This window comes from Lepidochelys olivacea (genome assembly GCF_965140295.1).
Source record: "Lepidochelys olivacea isolate rLepOli2 genome assembly, chromosome: 9".
NCBI lineage: Eukaryota > Metazoa > Chordata > Testudines > Cheloniidae > Lepidochelys > Lepidochelys olivacea.
This window is the reverse complement of record NC_140419.1, coordinates 4898825-4919771: the sequence shown is the minus strand read 5'-3', so window position 1 is coordinate 4919771 and position 20947 is coordinate 4898825. Positions and strand designations below refer to the sequence as shown.

General features: G+C 46.6%; 1 protein-coding gene across 1 annotated transcript in view; it reads left to right on the top strand.

Moving 5' to 3' along the window:
• Nucleotides 1-4627: 4627 nt before the first annotated feature.
• LPP (LIM domain containing preferred translocation partner in lipoma) overlaps nucleotides 4628-20947 on the top strand; it is a 432571-nt gene continuing 416251 nt past the window's right edge. Inside the window, exon 1 of the mRNA XM_084639858.1 lies at nucleotides 4628-4671. The gene's annotated coding sequence lies outside the window, so the exon portion shown is untranslated. The remainder of the gene's footprint in view (nucleotides 4672-20947) is intronic.

Below are 20947 nucleotides of genomic sequence, written 5' to 3'. Positions count from 1 at the left end.
TGCAGATCAAATGTCTCTAAAAGGACTAAATGCAAGCACCCTGACATTCTGGAAAGTCTGGGTTTCAAACACCATGTTCTGGATGGTTGAAATTAGACCTTTGCTTATGTGTCCCATTGTGGAGGCTTGAAGTCTTGATCTGGGGCTTTGCTTTAGGCTGATCTCAGTCTTCCACTTCTTGGCCAGGCCAAGCCCAAGAAACAGAGAGGCTCATGAAAACAAAATGCTACATACATTTTGTGTTTACATATGGTACGGAGAGCTGAAGTGACTTGTCTAAGGTCATAGAGGTAGAAGCAAGAACAGAACCTTGGTCTTACAGACTCCTAACCATGCGTGTTAACTAGGTTACATGACTTGTATTAACAATGGTCCTAGTCATAGCTTGATTTCAGTATCATTGCCTATTGAGTGGCTTATGAAATTTTAAAACACTTTATATCCTTTTGGGAATTGAATGCATTATATGGCAATGGCCCTAGCCTAGGCACTATGTACCACTAAAATAAATAACGTTTACAAACTCAATTCAAGAAGTTTGATTCTGACTGTATGCAAAGCAATTCTCCCTACTCCAGATTCTCTATTTTAAAGTGTCTGGTTTCATGATCAAAGTTTGATGTTTTGGTCATTATAGTGAAATAAGAATATATTCACAATTTCTCACTAAAGTGATAATGCTAGTTAGTGGTATGTCTAAGGCACTAGACGGGAAGTCAAAGATCTAGTTTCTATTTCTGTATCCCTCTGACTTTTTGTGTGTGCAAGTCACTTACACCATCTCTGAAAATGTTGGTCTTAACCTCCCTATACCTCAATTTCCCCATCTATAAAATGGAGATCAGAATATCTAGCTAACTCAGAGTGTGGAGCTCGGCATCTGGATTAATTAATATTTGCAAATTACTTCGAGATTTTTGAGGGAAAGAGCTATTGGCATTCAAAGTAGTCTTTCTTCTGTCAACACAATATGGCTAATGGCATACACTTAATAGATAGGGAAGAAGTAGGTGTTGGACATGCAGCAAAGAAAATATTAGATCTTTGGCTTCCATTGCAACATTACACAGAGAACACTCCTTGCTATTTAATCTCGGGCCAAACCATTCATTTTAATTTTAAAATACTTTTCCCAGACACTGTGTGATGGGTATCTAATAAGTTTGTGTTGTATAATGCAAGTTCCATTTTAGATTTGTGTAAAAGATTAAACAGAGAGGAGAAAACACTGAAATCCTTTGTAAATGTTCTTCTCTTTAGTGTTGTTGCAGAATCAGGGCTTTTAACTTAAGGCGAGAAGGGACCATTGTGAAAATCTAGTCTGACCTCCTGTGGTAATTCCAGTCCTTAATTACCTCATTGTTAAAACAAACAAACACACACATTACATCCCATTTCCAGTTTGAATTTGTTTAGCTTCAGTTTCTAGCTTCTTGGATCTTATTCTGCCTTTGCCTGTTGGATTCATAGATTCCAAGGCCAGAAGGGACCATTATGATCGACTACTCTAACCTCATATAAAGCACAGGCCAGAGAACTTCCCTAAAATAATTCCTAGAGCAGGTCTTTTAGAAAAACATCCTGTCATGATTTTAAGAATGCCAGTGATGGAGAATTCACCCTTGGTAAATTGTTCCAACGGTTAATTACTCTCAATGTTAAAAATGGACGCTTTATTTCCAGTCAGAATTTGTCTAGCTTCAGCTTCTCTGCTAGACTGAAGATCCCTTTATTAAATATTTGTTCCCCAATATTTAGACTGTAATCAAGTCACTCCTTAACCTTCTCTTTAAATAAATTAAAGAGCCCTCTACTATCTGAAATAGTCTTCAAACTCCCATGCCCCCAAACCCATCCATTAATCCCTGTCTTTGGACCTGATTCTGCAAGGTGATCTATGTAGCTGAACCCTCTGCTGGCACAGCAGTCTATCCATGTAGATCCCATGCAGGACTAGGGGCTTAGGGTGCAAACTCCTGATCTTTCAGGGCTGTCAAACGGTGACAGATGGAATGATGGAAATTTCAGAAAGTGATGAGTGAGATTTTAAACGTCCCCTGAAAGAGCACAGCAAAATCCTTTGTCGGCAGAGGGAGAGGCTTTTAAAGTGCTTCAAAATACATCAAAGAATCTCTTTCCAAATATGAGAGGCTTGGCAGGTTTGCTCTCCCCAGTCCTCATGCGCTGCATCCCTTCTGCCTTGCTCCTCTCAATTGTAATGCCAATGCAACCTGGAAACTGGAAACAGCTAATGCTTAAAGTCAGACCCTCATCCAAACAAAACCCACTTGTGCTTGAATTACAAGTAACTGTAACAAGCATAACTGAAAGAGATTAGAGGAAAAAATCCCCCATTTTCCCCAATTTGCATCCTTTGTACAGTTGACAGCTCTTTGTGTAGAGTTTGTTTCACTGTTTCCCCTGTACTGTGTGTTGTGTGGGTTTTTCACACAACAAATTAAGGGAAAAGAGAAAAATAAAGTAATAGATATGGAAAAGTACCAAAAAATTAACAGGGAGCCTTTGGGCACGTGTAGGACCTGAAACTACTTGAAACTTTAAAAAAAAAACTGATTACCTTAAAGGTGAATGTGCAAAAACTGCAGCCCCAAATCCTGCAAAGATTAAGCACAGGCCTGCTTACATGCCTAAAGATGTAAACACATGCATTTAATGTTTGCAAGACCGGGCCCTAAAGTGGAAATCTTAAATAATATTAAAAATGCCCCTCTACCTCTTCCTATACTATCTCAGCAGCCTTCCCAGTCCATTCCCTGGGATGCAGTGTAACCCCCCGCCCCCATTGTCACTCTTCTCTCTCTCTCTCCCCCCCACACACACCCCTTGCAGTGCAGGACACCACCCTTTTCTATCTCTGCCCCCTTGGGCACTGCAACCCCCCACCCCCACCGTGTGTCTGTCACTCCCAGGCAGTGCAGCTGCAGTCGCCATCCCAATACCTTACATGGACAAATCTGCCTTCAGGGAAAGTCAGGAATTTGGGCCCTTGACGTCAGCCTGCAGCGCTCTGGGCAAAGCCCGGGGGCAGAGGGGGAGGCACCAGCCCGCCTGCGGGAGCTGGGCATAAGTTTCACTTTTTGTTTTAGGGGCTTCCCTTGACTTTCCCTTTGGTTTCAGACCCTCGGATTCCCCCCCTACAGCCCGGGGCCAGGAGAGAAAGGTAAGGGGGGAGGGAAGGTGCAGGGGCGATAGGGGGCATGGAAGGGGGGAAGGGGCAGGAGCAGAGATGGGGGAGGGGAGCGCACCAAGGGGTAAGAAGGGGGGGCCACTAGAGGCGGTGTTAGCCCCTTGGGAATATTTTTGGCCTCCCAACACATAATAGAGAGAGAACAGGGGGCCCCCTGGAGCTGCTCCGGGCCCTAAGCAGTTGCTTAGTCGGCTTGTGTCTAGAGCCAGATCTGGGGGGCAGAAGCATTGTGTGTGTTTGGGGTGGGGGGTGGCAGGAGGGGCACTAGAGCGGATGTGCCGGCCGGGGAGAGATGGAGAAGGGGGGATGGGCAGAGGGGGGCAGTAGGGAAGGGACGGGGGGCAGGATGGGGAGTCTGCCGGGGGAGGGGGAGGATGGGCAGTCCGGGTGTTAGGGTAGAGTGAGACATGGGGAATAGGGCGCAGGAGGGAGCTGGAGAAAGGGGAGCCGGGGCGCGGGGGTGGGAGAAGGGAGTTTAGGGGGGCAGGAGGGAGTTGGAGAAGGGGGAGATGGGGCGGGAGGGAGCTGGGGAGGGGGCAGCTGGGGTGCGGGGGTGGGAGGAGGAGGGAGCTGGAGAAGGGGTTTGGGGCGCGGGGGTGGGAGAAGGGAGTTTGGGAACAGGAGGGAGCTGGAGAGGGGGGAGAAAGGGGGTTAGGGGCAGGAGGGAGCAGGAGAAGGGGGTTTGGGGCACGGGGGTGGAGAAGGGAGTTTGGGGGGCAGGAGGGAGCAGGAGAAGGGAGGTGGGGGAGAAGGGAGTTTGGGGGGCAGGAGGGAGCAGGAGAAGGGGGTTTGGGGGGGAGAAGGGAGCGGGAGAAGGGAGTTTGGGGGGGCAGGAGGGAGCGGGAGGGGGGGGTTGGGGCACGGGGGGGTTGGGGGGGCAGGAGGGGGGGTTGGGGCGCGGGGGGGAGAAGGGGGGTTGGGGGCAGGAGGGGGCGGGAGAGGGGGGGTTGGGGCACGGGGGGGAGAAGGGGGGTTGGGGGCAGGAGGGAGCTGGAGAGGGGGGGTTAGGGGGGCAGGAGGGAGCTGGAGAAGGGGGGCTGGGGGAGAAGGGGGGTTGGGGGGCAGGAGGGAGCGGGGGGGGGGGTTGGGGCGCGGGGGGAGAAGGGGGGCGGGGGGAGAAGGGGGGTTGGGGGCAGGAGGGGGCGGGAGGGGGGACAGGAGGGAGCGGGAGCGGGGGGCTGGGGGAGAAGGGGGGTTGGGGGGCAGGAGGGAGCGGGAGGGGGGGGTTGGGGCGCGGGGGGAGAAGGGGGGCGGGGGGAGAAGGGGGGTTGGGGGCAGGAGGGGGCGGGAGGGGGGACAGGAGGGAGCGGGAGCGGGGGGCAGCCCCAGGCCCGTGCCGGAGCCGCGGCGGCCGGGGCCGGGGAGGGGACTCGGCGCTGATGCAGCCCCGGCGCCGCCCCCCCGCCGCCTCCGCCCTCCCGCCGCTGCCGCCGCCGCCGCGCTCGCCGCCGCCTCCCCCCGAGGTAGGGCTGCGGAGAGTCACTTACCCCCCCCCCCCGCGCGCCGCCCCCCCGCCCCCGCCGTGCCGCGGCCGGAGCCCCCGGCGGGGCGGCGCGCGCTGCGTGGGGCCGGGGGCGGCGGCTCCTCCCTCGCCCGGGCCGGGTGCTGCTGGGGCGGGCGGGCGAGGCCCCGGCGGGGATCTCCAGCCTGCCGCCGGCGGGGGCGGGGGGCGGAGAAGCAGGGACCAGATTTTTGGGGGGGCTGGTCTCAGGCTGGGCATGGGAAGGGGGCGAATTGGGGACGGGGGCACCGCAGTAAACTTCCCCCGCACTTGGGGGTCCGAGCCCCTCCTGCTGTTTGGGAGCCTCCTGGGACATTCCTGGGGACACGGCCCCCGCCCCCCTTCCTCCCAGGGGCTGCCTTGGGGCGGGGGGGGGCGGGCAGATCTGGCCCTAAGGACACCCTGCAAGCGACTGCCCCGGGGGCAGGGGGACTGGAGGTGCGAGGGGGTGCGGATGGATGCTGCCCCCCGCCCTGCCCCGTCTTTGCCCAGGGAGGAGGGCAACTGACCCCCTAGTTGGGGGCTAGAGCCCCAGAGCCGCTCCCTGTGATCTCTGGTTTCTAGCTGGGTGTGCCGTACTCCACTAGGGTCTCTGCAGGACGCCAGTGGGCCCTTAGGTGCGGCATCCTGCGCTCTGGAGGCAAGAGGCTTTCACCACACAGGGTGGGCCACACAGCTGATGGGACAGGAATGCGCTGAGACACTGATGGCTTTGGTTCCAGGGAGTTGTCCTGCTATCTTTTTCTGTTAAATATCGCTTCCCCGGGCCTCCTCTGTCCTGCTCCTGAATTGTGGGACAGTAAATTCTTTAGGGCAAGGATTGGTATGGTGCCTTGTAGAATGGGACCCCAATCATTATGGAAATAATCACAGGTGTGTTAGGCTCTGGCACACTTTTCCATGCAAGGTTGGGTAGGCCCTTCCCAGGCCGCTAAGCACAGCAGAAATTTCCCACACGATTACTGTCACCCAGTTTATTTTCATTCAGATTGACAGATTTCATTCTCATTATTGTTCAGGAGAAATCTCGGCACCCCCTGGGGCTTTGTTTGTGAGTGGGAGGTGTTGATAGGGAAAACTAATTCAGTAATTGCTCTGGCTTCTGCATTATACCATGAAATAAATTGGCCATACTCAGTTTGACTAAACAAAGTGCTAGATTATTCTTTTTATTTCCACTCCCCAGTAGGCTGGATTTTGCTCACTTACCTTTCACCCACCTCTAGGATGAGCTGGCTTTTGATATCTTACTTTTGTAAGGCGTGCCGCCTTTGCTTAAGGGTGCTAGTCTGGCTACAAAGTCGGAATGCTTTGTTCCACCCTGGACTGTGCAACTGACCCCCCTGTATGTACAGTGGAAAGTCTCACTCCCATAAGACTTCAGTTCAAAGAAGTGCTATTGATTTTGATGGGATTTCTGCACTTGTAGGGCTCACAGGTATGTGACCTACAGAGGCTGGGTACTTGCCATGTGGGAGTAACTTTTAGGGTAAAATCTGTGGAAAAAATCATTTTGCAAAAAAGGATACGGTGAGACTGGGATCTAGGGTGTCACTGTGTTGCTGGGTACTCAGATATCATGGAGAGGGATGCTGTATAAATGCCTAGATTTAGGATCATGGAGGGAGGGGAGTGGGGTGTGGACATGGGACTCTCAGAATAGTTCACCTGTGTGTTGCTGGTTCAGCTTTGTCCCAAGTTGATAGTAACTAAGAGCCATTCTCTGGCCTGTGTGAAATGAGGTGGTGGGCTCAGCCCATTCTGTCGTGAGAGTTTGTCCACATCAGATCGTGTGACTTAGAGCTTGAAAAGACTTATTGGGTTTTTCAGTCCATTTCATTGCCAGGACAGGATTGTTCCCGTGTTTCATGGTTGGCCCAGACTGTGCTAAATAGCCCAGACAACGGGGCTTCCCTTGAGTAATTACCTAGGAGGTGGTGGAATCCTTGTCACTGGAAGGTTTTAAGAACAGGTTAGACAAACACCTGTCGGGGTAGGTATATTTAATTTTGCCTCAGCACCAGGAGTGGGGATGAAGCAGATGACCTCTTGGTGTCCCTCCCCCTATGTTTCTGTGATTATTTCACAGCACAGTGAGGCCTTATTATCAGGACGTTTTCTCTGGTTGTCATCCTGGTTTTCCCCTTTTGGTTTCACCCTCTCAGTTCTGTTGTATTGCCCTCTCTATTCCTCTCCATTGCTGTTATCTACAGTTCACCCTTTACTCCCTGCTGGCTAGCACAGGTGCAGCACCATTGATGGGAGTTCTAGCATAGACAGAGCATTAGTTCTTACCATTGTGTCATCTAACTGCTCACATCAGTGTTGTAGAAATTCCTGCTGCCTGTTCTTTCTAGTGCTCCCTTCCGTCCTGTCATCTGGGGGTTAAGCCGATGTCTAACTATTGGGAGTTAGAAATAAACAGCTCTGAGTTGTTTTCTGCAAGGTTTCTTGTGCCTTTCTCTAAATCAGCTGGTACTGGCTGCTGTTGGTGACCGGTTACCAGATTAGGTGGACCACTGGTCTGATCCAGTCTGGCAGTTCCTATGTTCCCAGTGCACCCGTGGGAAAAGTACTGAAAATTCCCAGGGTAGACAGACCCCTAGACATTAACTTCCTTCTGCTATTTGTAGACTGTTCTCATATCTCTGCCACTTCAGTTGTCTATTAGCTCAGCAACGTGCCCCATTTAGCTCCTTGTGAATCAGTCCCATACCCACCGGCCCCTTCATCCTCTTGGTTGCTTTTGTCTGAGCTCCATTCTGTTTGTCAATGTCTTTCAGTCACATGTTGCTCAGAATTGAACATAGTGTTCAAGAGCTGTATATAGAGGGACTGTATCTCACTGATGCTGCTGTGTATACACCCCAAACTGCAATGGGCCAGTCACATGCAAACTCCTACGTACATTCCTGTCTACTGTCACTCCTGTCTCCATCAGCATTATCGCTTTCCAGATTTCTCCCTGTCACTGAATATTCGAGTCTTTCATCATGGAAGTGTGAACTGTCTATTATGATTGGCATTGGCTAGCACCCTCATTAGCTGTCTTGGCCGAAACACCTAGGAATGAACTGGCAATGGAGACTTGAATTCTCTTGCCCAGAGAAATTTTCGCTTCAAAATGTGGTTGAAGAGCACTGGCAGGGGAAGCTTGTGCTGCAAAGATTTGCCTTCAGATCTGTCTCTCCAGTACCTTCCTCTAGCCACGACATTTCCAAGGCTTACAACTATATTGCTGTTCTGTCTACAACTTGCAGTGGCAATTTTCAGTTCTGAAACCCCTCTCAAATCCTGGCTAAGTCTGGAAAGGCCAGTTTCCCAAGTGATGATATGACCATTTGCCTGTTTGTGGCAGATTGCAAGGCAGATGACGTCTGCAAATTGCATCATTCTCTGAATAGCTTTGGGTCTCTCTTTGGCCCCACTTTGAGTATGATATTTAATTGGCTGTTGTCTTGAACTTCGGTAGTTAGGACTCTCTGCTGTATAACTTATGAAAGCTTGAAATTCAAGTCTTCAAGTAGTATAAATTCTGGCCCAATTCTGAATCCCTTATTTTGCGCAGTATTTATCCTGTAAAAAGTTCTGTCTAAGGATATGCAAGTGAGTAAGTACTACACAACATGAATAAAGACTGAAGATTAATGGCCTTTATCTCTGCCTCTCGCAGCATGTGAAATACTGACTGCTAAAATCCCATCAGAATTGAAGAACTTCAACAAATAAAGTGGTCATCAGGGTTTATTTATTATTAATTATAACTTACGATACTATTCAGGTATCGGGTGCCCCATCATTTGATTTCCAAGCATAGGTGTCACCTTGTTTATTAAAATCATTCTTTCATGTTCATAGGTCAAATCTCGTGGCTTGTGCACAAACTTTAGGCAAGTTCCTTTTGTCTGATTATGTAAAAAGAAAACGAGTACTTGTGGCATCTTAGAGACTAACCAATTTATTCTCTAAGGTGCCGCAAGTACTCCTTTTCTTTTTGCGAATACAGACTAACACGGCTGTTACTCTGAAACCTGTCTGATTATGTGTGATTCCTGCTGCAAGTCCTACAATGCTGTTGATCTAAGCAGTTCCCATTTCTCCATCAGAAGGCCCTGCAATAGCCTAGTGAAGCATAGTGTAGAAATTAAAGGTTCAGAGAAGAATAACTAAAATAATTAGGAGCCTGGAAAAACTCATATGAAGAGAGATTAAAAGAGACTGTCTCCTTTCTAAAGTAAACAACCCCAAATAAGGGACGGGATAAAAGTATATAAATAATGAATGGTCTGGAGAATGGAGGCATTGGGTGTGACTGTTCTCCATGTCTCAACAGAAGAACAAGGGGAAATTGAAAGGCAGCTAATTTAAAATAGATAAAAGGAAATACTTTTCATACAGTTTGTAATTAGACTCTGGAACTCATTGCCACAAGATGATGATGAGGCCAAGAATTTGGAAACATTCAGAAAGGGGTCAGACATTTATATGGCTAACAAGAATATCCAACATTATAAGAGTTTACTAGCAATTAAACCTTATGCTTCATGGTTTAAACCAGGGGTTCTCAAACTGGGGATCGTGACCCCTGAGGGGATCATGAGGTTATTACATGGAGGGCGGGTCGCGAGCTGTCAGTCTCCACCCCCAAACTGTTCTTCACCTTCCTCATTTATAATAATGTTAAATGTAAAAAAAGGGTTTTTTTATGTATAAGGGGGATTGCACTTAGCGGCTTGGTGTGTGAAAGGGGTCACCAATACAAAAGTGTGAGAAGCACTGATTTAAACTGATCTCTAACTTTTAGAGATCGGGAGGGTTCTTGCAGTATTCTTTGTGGCATCTGGTGCTGGCCAGTGTTGGAGACAAATACTAGATTAGGAAGAGCATGGGTCTGGTACAGCTTGGCAATTCCTCTATTCCCCTATGAAAGCATTTAACTTCCATATTAGTCTCATTATATTTCTCAACGTCATTTGGCCTTTAGAGTCACTTTAGAGTGTACCAACTGCTGTGATGTCTGAAATGGTGTGCCAGTCCAGTGCCCATATTAAGCTTCACTGGGCAAGGCAGGCTCAAATAAATTTTGTATGGCTACCTTAAGAGGTTTTAGCATAAGAACATAGTAACACAGTGACAATAGTGAAATATTTACTTCCTTTGGATTCATCCATGCGTTTAAGGTCCAGTATCCCGTCACTTTCTTGGACTCTGATGGAGAGTACAAATACTCCAAGAGCCCTTCTAAGCACTGGTCCTGGACCAGGGATTGGAAAGGAAACATGGCAGTTGCTTTCATGCTAAGGGAGCTGCACGCCGACTGGAACTTGCAAAAGGGAATGTTAGTGAATTCTGACAGGTTTTTTTTTTTTTTAGTTTTGTGAGAAAGAAACACAGAGAAAAGAAAATAACAAATCAAATAAAAAAAGCACAGACCAAAAAAACCCCATGAAATCTCAAAGCTTTCGGCAGTTTGTGCTCGCCTAAGAAATTGGGTTAGGTCAGTATAATGCTTAGCAGTTTCTGCTCCCTGTGCTTCTGGGCACAGGAATATAGCGAGGGTGGTAATGCTGCTAATCCAGATATGAAAAAAACATCTCCCGCACCTAATCACAGTGATTAGGATTAATGGCAAAGACACTCAAGCTAAGATTCTGCCTTAATCCCAAGGAGAGTTAGTTTTGGTCACGTTCAGAGCCAATGCAAGAGCTGGTGTGAAAGTCATTATTTTAAGTAAAAAAAAAAAAGAAAGAAAGAAAGAAAAAGAAAGGTGTCAGTATCTGTTGTTGGGATCTGAGGCTGACTCTGTCATATGCATGAGTCACTCATAAATGCTCCCAAAGCCTTGCAATATGCTCAGGAAGGAAAACAAACATCAGAGGAGTTGTGAGCTGCTGATAACCTTTTCTTAGAAAAGATACTGACTGCTGAGTATCACTGACTCCAGTCAGGCCATTTTCCCCCATAGGTTCATAGCTCTTCAGGCCAGAAGGAACCATTTAAAATTGTGATTTCTCATTGGGGGTGTGGTGGCACCCATCAGTTGTCACAGGCTGGTGTGCAGGTTGGCTGTTGGCTGTGGATGGCGCACAGGGCATGGAATTTGCCAATGGATGCTAATCGCTTTCTCTCCATTTAAAAAAATGTCTGTTTTTTTCCCTTCGTAGTATCTTTAAAATGGTTATTGTTGGCCCAGTTTTTATGACCGATTCCTGTAGCCAGTCCTATTGGTTTAATTAGTTTACATTGTGCTGTTTGATTCTGTTTTGCATGCGGTGTCTTGGGCAGGCTGTATCCGTCTGCTCATACAAACAGATGCAGTTACCGTGTAAGTGATTCACCACAGCTTGGGAGCCAGGACCAGAAGCTGGTTGTTCCTAAAATGCATGATCCTGCCACTTGAGCTAATATGCGTTTCCTAAACTAGCCATAGTACCATGTTCTTTATCTTCTCTGTGAGTTAGCCACTAGAGGGCAACATCACACACTCGTTGAAAGAACGAGAGCAAGACGTTGTAGACGTAGAGATGCCTTACATAGAAAATGTGGTTTCTTCCTAAACTTGTCTCCATAGACCAGGAAGATGTATCCACCTCTCGCTTGATTTTGTACATAAAACTTGGTAGAAAACATTAAAATTTATACTGCTTACTTATGAAATTGCATCTGGGTGCAATTCAGATTCATGTCAGAATTCAGATTCATGTCATTTTCAAAAAGGTCAGTGGTGTTAGTCTCTGAATCATCGATTCACGAAATATAGGGCTGGAAGGGAAGAGAAGTCATCAAATTCAGCCCCCTGCGCTGAGCAGGACCAAGAAACCCTAGACCATCCCTGACAGGTGTTTGTCCTGTTCTTGCCTGTTCCAGAGCTTAACTACCTTGAGAATTAAAAAGTTTTTCCTAATAACTAATCTAAATCTCCCTTGCTGCAGATTAATCCCATTACTTCTCTGTGTCCACTGGAGGCAGGAGAAGAACAATCGATTGCTGTACACTTTATAACAGCCCTTAACATAGCTGAAGACTGTTTACATATGTTAGTGTCTAGGTGTTTGGAATAAGCAGACAGTTATAGGAAGTGGAAGGCCTTCTACCGCTATGTCAGGGCTTTGACAATAGCCTAGATCAATGGTAGCCACAAGCCATTAGTATTTCCTCGGGTTCAGGGGGCACATGGGAAATGAGGTCTCAGGATAGGTATGTCCCCCATCCTTATTGGCCCTTTTGTTTCCAATCCTAGTAGGCTTTAGGAGGAGAGGTGGAAGAGTGGGGAAGACACTGCTAGAGAAGAAGTGGAGATGGAATTAGGGAAGTTGTCAGTGAGAACTGGAAGAGGCACTTGGCTGCATGCGAGATGTAGGTTCAGTACCTGGCCTGGCTCCGGACTCCCTGTGTGTCAGAGTTCATGGCCAAACGGGACCACCAGATCTTCTAGTCTGACCTCCTGTGTATCACAGGCCTTGGGCAAATCACTTAATCTTCCCTGTGCCTCAGTTTCCCATTTGTAAAATGGGAGTAATTCTTCCCTACCTCTCAGCAGTGTTAAGGATAAAATCCATTCATGATTGTGCGGCGTTCAGAGACCACAGCAATGTGGGGGCCATAGAACTCCCTAGATAAATGGATAGTACCTGTTCTGTGAATGAATGGCTTTCCGTCTCCAGGTGGGGCTATCAATCCAGTATTGTCCACTGTTTTCACCCTCCCCACCCAAGTAAATCTGCTTAGCGCGCTGCCTTTGAGCCAGACAAACATTAGCGGAGCCATGTGTGATTCCACCTCGAATGGAAATAGCTTAGATTTAATAAGGCCATTTATCTCCAGGTAATAAAATATCAACTGACTCAATGTAACTATCTTGTTTAATGTCAATTAAAAGCCCCACATACTTCTCATACTGGGTGAAATTTAATAGAAGTTCAGTTAAGCATTTATTGCTTATTTAATTTAAAATTAAGTTGATCCCCACAGTCGCTAACAGCCACTGTGTATTCAATTAACATTCGGTAAACTACATTGTTAGCTCTAAATCATATACAGTCAGATCTTGTTTATCCCCATCAGTTTCTAAGCCCCCAATTTGTTTCCCAGCAATGGAATTATCTCCTACCTCCCCTCCGCTTGCTGCAGCAACTGGTTTTCCAGGTGAGGACAGAATGGGGGATGCGGGAGACATTTGAAGTCCGTTGCTGTTCCCTGAGTGATCACAAAGGGTGTGACTGAGGAATTGGAAAGGTGCTCCCTTTTTCATGGGTTCGATGGCTCACAGTACGGTTTGGTTTGCCCAGTTCATGGGCAAAGGGAGAAATGTTGGGAGTGCTCTTATATATCCAGGGGAAGACTTTATTAAAGGATGTGGGCATAGAGTGAAACGGTGTTGGCATGAACTGCACAGTTAGGAGGCAGCTAGAAATGTCAGAATACAGCAATCACTCCTAGGAGAAAAAGGGAGCGGCGCTCATCATGGATTGTGATTTTACCATGGGATTTCTCAGTATCTTGTTAATACTTAGGATAGGCTGAAAAATACCCCAGTACTAAGGCTGGTCGAAAATGAAAATCAAGTTTTTAATTAAGTGGAAATTTACAAAGGAAAGCATCTTTCAGTGGGGAAATGTAAATTTTTTTGTCAACACTAGAAAAGTTTTCAGCTGAAAAACAGATCCAAAACTTTGCTGTCAGATTTCATCTTATTGTTGCTCAATACCTTTCTTTACCCGCACCGGGGGTAGTATTTATTATCTGATGCTTATAAGTGCATGACATTTTATTTTGCATGCAGTACACTTTATAAGGTGCCGCATGGACCACAACAATGCAAGTTTCTGCCCTGCTCTCTTGCTGATGGACTTTCACTCTGGCCTAGCAGACACCGTCTCTTGAGAGTGAAAGAATAATTCAGCTTCCATGGCCCTTCAGTCATGGACACACATCTGCTGACAGAACTATTGAGTGGGGCCAATTAGCTCCTAATATGGTGGTGATTATATTGATGTGGGTTCCTGCTCTGTGGGATTTCAGCTGTACGCTCACTGTTTTATTTGATGATGGTGATCAGCCAGCTATCCGATGGTAATCCCTTCACTTACAGAAAATGACTGTGTCAGCATCTTTCAGAGGTGTTTCTAAGGTGCCCCTGGCTATGGTAGCTGCCATAGACATGGTTGAGAGGGAGTGGTATACGTTGGGGTAGAAGAGGGGAGGGGGAAAATTGCTTAGGGCCATCACCACTTCTCTTTGGAGTTACCATGCTGAGCTGGAGTTATTTTGAGTTGAAGAGGACGACGTATGTTATGAGGGGATGAGTTAATGTAGTGAGGAGAATGGCTGGCTGAAAATCAGACCTGGCTAAGAGTCTTAGGAACCAGTCATGTAGTTAGACTGGGGAACTCGACACTCCAGTCGGTTTCGTGGAGAGCAGAGGTTGTCTGTGGTGCGTTGCATTGCGGTGAAGGAGAGTCTGTGCTTGGGTTACAGATAGACATAATCTGCACTACTCAGGAGAAATGTATGTGGTGATTGGCTGTGTGGCAGGATGGTGGTAACATAAGCACTCTAGCTAATCACACACACACAACATTATTATGAGGTAAACAACATTATTATGGCTGCAAAGTCAAGCACTCAAAAGTTAATAAATGCCAGAATTAAGGTTGCGCATACAACCTTAATTCTGGCCCCATAGTGCGTATGCATTATGATATGGTATTTAATTAGATGAGCCCATACTGTTTTTTTTCCACAGTGTGCTGAATGGGCAGTATTCACTTAATGAGCAGTTATTCAATGTTTTAGTTTTCTACTCATTGTTCAGTGTGTGGTCCAAGGCCTTATTTACTGTACACTGTTCAAACCTTGCTGTGAAAACAGAATTATTAATTTCCTCGTGCTTTTCTGTCATGTTCATTGCTATTGTGTGACTGCTTCACAACTGTTAATGGGTTTATTTTTCACAAAACCCTTGTGAAATGAGGGGGTGGTGCTCTCCGCATTTTACACATCAGAAACCGAGAGAAAGAGATGAAGGTCAAAAGTATCCACTACTTTAGGGTGTCCAATTTTAGAGTCTTAGGACCTGATTTTTCAGAATGTTTTGCCTCAGAGAGCGCTCTGTGCTCAAAGCTCACTGTGGGTGCTCACCATCTCTGCAAGTCCCTCCCGGTCTCAAGTAAAACACGAAGAAAGTGAGGGACACCGAGTTAGTGACCACCTGCAAAAAGCTTAGTTTAAGCAGCTTGATTAAGGCAGTTGAGTTCCTAGTTATGAGACCATCCTCTCTTTTGGCAATCTCTCCCCCACTCCCCCCCCCCCCCCCCGGACTCCATGCTCTTAAGGGTGATTCATTCTGCCTCTCCCCTCTGACCTGACCTTCTCCAAGTCCTGTCTCTTTCCCATCCCTGCCTGCTTGTCCCCAATCCCATTCTCCTCACCTAGCCAGGCCTGGTCTCCAGTCCTCTGGCTTCTCGTCTCACTCTTTCCTGCCTACGCTCTTTCTTCCAGACTTACCATCCCATCCCAATTCCCCTCACTCTTAGTCTCAATTTCTTCCTTCCCAGCTACTCATCTGAGCTCTCTTTCTTCCAGGCTGGTCTCCAGTTACCCCTCTCCAGCTCACATTTCTGTCCCAATCTCCATCCCTGAGCTTCTCATCCAGACAGAGTCGGCCTCTCCCTCCCTTCCATCCCTTTGTCCCATACTCTTTGCCCAGCCGGGCCAATGTAGATGGACTCTTTGGGGAATTTAAAGTCTTAGCAGTCTTTACCGAGTATGTGCGAACTGTGATTTTTTTCTCTCTAAAGTCTTATATCTTGGCCAAAGTTGGGCAGATTTTTATGGGGACACCCCCCCCCAGCTGATTTTCAAGTTCTTGCTCAAAAGGAACTAGAGCTTCTCAAAGAAAAGGCTGCCTGCAATTTTTAACATGGGCAAAACAATGTATTTTTTCCTAGCTGCCATCTTTGAAATGGCTAAACCATTGTGTCTGAAATTTTCAAAAAAAAAAAATCAATCATAATAATAATTCAGCCCGAGGCAAATACCCAGCATGGAAAATTTCAGCCCCAAGGGTTACAGTCTGGCAAAGTTACGAGCAACTGAATATAGGTCTGATAAATGGGAAGTGTTAGCCAACAGAATAACAGGTGGTGCTACGTGCCCTGTCTACAATATGATACCCAGCGGTCCCTAGGAGACGTATACTGCTCAGTTTCAAGTTCCAGAGTAACATCACTTGGCCTGAGATAAGCAGGCACAAGACATTAAATCCTGAATGTTCTCTGAGAAACCATGTGCTAGGTAAATACTTGGTTTTTTGTATCTACCTCTGGTGGGTAATTGATGTCTCTGGGGAAATGTTCAATATACCGTATCTGCCCCTGTCGAGACTTCAGATGGCTACCTGACAGCCATCACTTCACTTTAGCAGTGAAATGTGTCTTTGGGATGTTGTTGGAATGAGTTGATCCTATAAACAAGATGTGTTGGTGCGGGAGTCAGCAATCAGGTCTGTAAATTGATTTCTCTCACCAGGTCTGGGGTGAGAATTTTATAAACTCTTTAGCATGGTGCATGACTGACCTGTATCACTTGGCCTCTACATGTTCCAGTGGCATCTTGATGCATCACAGCCACAGGCTTGGCTTTTTAAAGGACCTGAAGGGGTTTAGGGACTGAGCTCTCATTGAAATCTGATGGGATTTGGGATTTTAAGGTCCTTAGGTTTCTTTGAAAATCCCAACAGGCCACGGTGGGGAGAAGAGCAAGACTGTTGTTACGTCAGTTGCACGTTGTTGAGCAAAATGAGAGGCAAGCTGTGACTGCAATGAACACTTGTTTTGTACGTGTCTTTACTGTTCATCTCCTCATCTTGCCTCACGTGTTTGTCGGTTTATCTGCTTTGTCCTAATCCTCAGCTGTGAACAGCCTGGGGCAGGAACAGTTGTTGCTTTACGTGTGCATACAGCATTGCGAGAGCCCTGATCTCTAATTGGGGGCCTCTGGAAACCGCAGCAGACTAAATAATCAGAATAATCCTGTGAGTGAGTTTCCCTCTATTATTATAGCAGCTGCACCTTAACTGGGATTATGAAGGTCGGGAGGTGAGCAGCAAAGCCGCTTAGGGGTCTGGGCGGTATTTACATATGGTGAAAAATTTCAAGAACTAGGGGAAGGATGGTGGAGACTCTCCCAGTTCATCAGCTGGTGTAATTCCTCACTCCCCACACGCTGTTTTCCCATGCACGGCCCTGCACCAATTGCCAGAGTAGTTTTGGCTTCCTCTGAGCCAACGGTTCTCCAATATACAGGTGGCTTTGCAAGAGAGAGCAGTCTGGCCTGTGACCCCACGCTGCAGCTTTCTCAGTGAGGTTTCATTCCAGTGAGTGGCTACTCAGCTCACCGGCAGTCCACAGAGCACAGTTGAGAAACCACTGCTTAGAAGCATCAGGTCTTGTCCACGTCTGGAGGCAGGATACGGGACTGGGAGGAGGGGGATGGACCCACCATGCGGCAAACCCTAAATTCAGCCCTGTGAGTAGTCCAGCTAAAGTTAGTGAGGCTACTCCTGTGCTTAAAGGTGAGCATGTGCGTAAGTGCTTTGTTGAACTAGGACCTTAATTCCTCCATTATTCCAAGAGGTGGGGAAGGAGGGATAGGCAAATGTGGTGATGATAGAGAGATTAACACAAAACCCATTGGGAAGTCCTGTTGTCTTCCTTTGAAACAAGTGCTCTGGTGGGCCTCCAATAATAAATAAGTATCGACACATACTGAAAACAATCCTACTGCTAAATAAATAGATTAATGTTTCAGGCATAATAGAAACAACAATTAGTAGAAGAGAAAAAGCCCTTCGGAAGGTAGGGAAAATACCTTGAGTGTGGCCTTCAGTTAACAACAGAACAAATGCAAAGCTCTCGGGATGGAAGGCCTGTTCAGATGTTGTCATAAATATAAAGGGAAGGGTAACCCCCTTTCTGTATACAATGCTAAAAGATCCCTCCTGGCCAGAGGCAACATCCTGTTACCTGTAAAGGGTTAAGAAGCTCAGCTAACTTGGCTGGACCAATCCCCAGAGGGGGATCCTCTGTGTTTTGAATCTGAATACCCTGTAAAGTATTTTCCATCCTGATTTTACAGAGATGATTTTTACCTTTCTTTTTTTAATAAAATCCTTCTTTTGAGAACCTGACTGATTTTTCCATTGTTCCAAGATCTAGGGATTTGGGTCTTTGATGATTTTGTAACCAGTTGGTTAGGATATTATTCTCAAGCATCCCCAGGACAGGGGGTGTGTAGGCCTTGGGGGGATATTTTTTGCAGGGGAAGACGACTCCAGGTGGTCTCTTTCCCTGTTCTTTGTTTAAAACGCTTGGTGGTGGCAGCATACTGTTCAAGGACAAGGCAAAGTTTGTACCTTGGGGAAGTTTTTAACCTAAGCTGGTAAGAATAAGCTTAGGGGGTCTTTCATGCGGGTCCCCATATCTGTACCCTAGAGTACAGAGTGGGCAAGGAACCCTGTGTTCCTCAGCATGAGAGAATCAGAAATGTTGCCCAACCAGTGGATGATTTTCAGTCTATGGAAACAGACATATGCCTCTCCAGACCTCCCCTCTGCTCAAGGCTTTAGCAGCGTCTGTGTGTAGGGATGTCATCTTGTGAAGCATTTATGTTCCTTAGCAGATTGCATGGCATAAATATGATACGGTAATGTGTTGCATGGGAGAATGAGAGCTGTGAACCTCGGGGAGGTACGCCAATGCAGCAGCAGGAAGCCACTGGAGAAGTTTTTAGGGTTTGTTTCATAGATGCATAGAATTGAAGGCCAGAAGGGACCATTAGATCATCTAGTCTGACCTGTGTAACGCCACGTGTCCTGGAGCATATTGATTTGTAGGCCAGTCCTTGTATAAAGCAATGTGTCTTGAGATCTTTGAGATGAAAAGTGCTATATATATATATAGAGAGAGAGAGAGAGAGAGAGATTAAAAAATACTACCATTTGATAGAAAACTCGTGGCTGAAGAGTTCCAGCTACCCCAGGACTCCACGTATTTCCCCTTCCAATCCTGCTTTGAGTTAACAAATGCAACAACAAAAAAGGAAACAAACATGAATTATATTGGTTCTTGGGGTGGGTTGTTTTTTTGCTTCATCTTCATAAAAAACCTATGGGAAACCAAATGGCAAAGTAATCAGCATCAAAATATGCAGCAGACACAGGTGTTCGAAGCTGGTTTTTCTTTTATTCCTGTATTTATAGGACACTAGGTGTCAACATGGTCTCTTATGGGCTACTATAGCATTACAGAGGGCCTGATTTCTGATCTCACACCTATTGGCCCAAAGTCCTTGCCCTCTGGAGTATACAATCTAAGGTTAGAGACAGAGCTGGTTGAAAAATGGAAAACATTTTCCCAGAAGATCATGCTAACTTTTTCCTCTGTTTTCTTGAAAATTTTAGGGGAAAAAAAAATCAAATAGCTTTTAGACAGAAAGCATAACCAAAGCACATCACCACTGCCTCCTATCCCTGTCCTATTCCTCTTAAAAGGGCATAATCATAGGACTGGAAGGGACCTCGAGAGGTCGTCTAGTCCAGTCCCCTGCCTCACGGCAGGACTAAGTATTATCTAGACCATCCCTGACAGGTGTTTGTCTAACCTGCTCTTAAAAATCTCCAATGATGGAGATTCCACAACCTCCCTAGGCAATTTATTCCAGTGCTTAATCACCCTGACAGGAAGTTTTTCCTAATGTCCAACCTAAACTGCCCTTGCTGCAATTTAAGCCCATTACTCTTGGTAAACTTCAGCCACCCGCAGTGGGAGAAAGGAATCTAGATGGTTAAATATGGAGATTTGATGCCACCAAAGACATCCTGTGCAGGATAACTGTAGAAGCTGCTGCTGTACCTGGAGCTGTTTCATTAAGTCTTTGAAGGACCATCCAGCTGCTTTAGTCATTCAGTTTTATTTCTCGAATAGAGCAGAGGTGCTTACCTGTCTCTGCTAGCCTCAGTTTACTCAGTCTTTATTTCTGTCCTGTTGCTCAGAGAGAGTTATAATTATGACTCTGCTGCGTGGAGGGGGTGTTGGAAGTAGGTTGGGTCTGGATTTCTAAAACATCAAATACTTTGCTAAGTCTTTACTTAGATCCATATCCATTTCAATTCAATATGAATCATCAAAAAGGATCCCAAGGTGCTTTTCTGATGCATCCATTCAATTAGGTTGCAAGCTCCTAGTGGCAGAGATCTTGTCTGTTTTATCTCCATAAAGCACCAAGCACACCTTTGGAGCTCGATAGATAAGTCTTGCAGCACCCTTCTGCGGTAGCTGGTAATCCCTGGTATCCCTATTTTACAGCTGGATGAACTGAGCACAAAAAGATTAAGTGACTTGCCCAGGGTTGCACAGTGTGTCAGTTGCAGGATCAGGAATAAAGCCCAGGAGTCCTTCCTGGGTTCAAGTCTGGTCTGATTTAGGCTGCGTTAAAACAGGAGCGAGTTAGTGACCCCACTGTAACAGCATATTTTCAGTGGAAAGTCAAATAACCAGCCATTCTGAAGGTTGAGAGGGGTCTGGCTATCTTATGGTGCTTATGTAGCCCCCCCATACCTACTGAGTTTGAGAGCCTGATGGTCTTTAATGTATTTATCCCCACCACACCTGTGGGACGTAGGGTAGAGCTGTTCCTTCGCCCATTGTACAGTGCAGGGGGAAGTTGGGGAACAGAGGGAGAGAGAAACTGTGATTTGGCCAAGGTCGCACAAGAAGTCGGGCGGAGCTGAGGATTGGTCCCAGGTCTCCCGAGTCCCAGCCTGGCACACTAACATGGTGTAATTTCTCCACGTGTGCACAGCGTGTGCATCTTATTCACCGCATGCTTTCTGTCGCCGTCTGCCTCTGTTGCTTTTAGTCTGCACTCGTTTAATTTGACTGAGAAGCTTGCATTAGAAGCCATTCATTTCCCTGGCAACTGTGCTTGACGATGGGAAGCTATTCTTAGTGTGAAGGACAGGTACAGATTTGTTTGCCTTGGCTGCAGAAACACAACCTGTAGTAGGTCCTTGATAATAAGTAAATGTTGACTTGCTTTACCTGCTAATTAGAGGACAAAATCATAGGTGGCCATAGCCAAAATAATTATCCTCGAGTGAATGAAAGAAAATGGCACTAGCTACCAATAAAGTGCCAAACTCCTACATTTCTACCTCCGCAGTTTTCCTCTGATTCCTT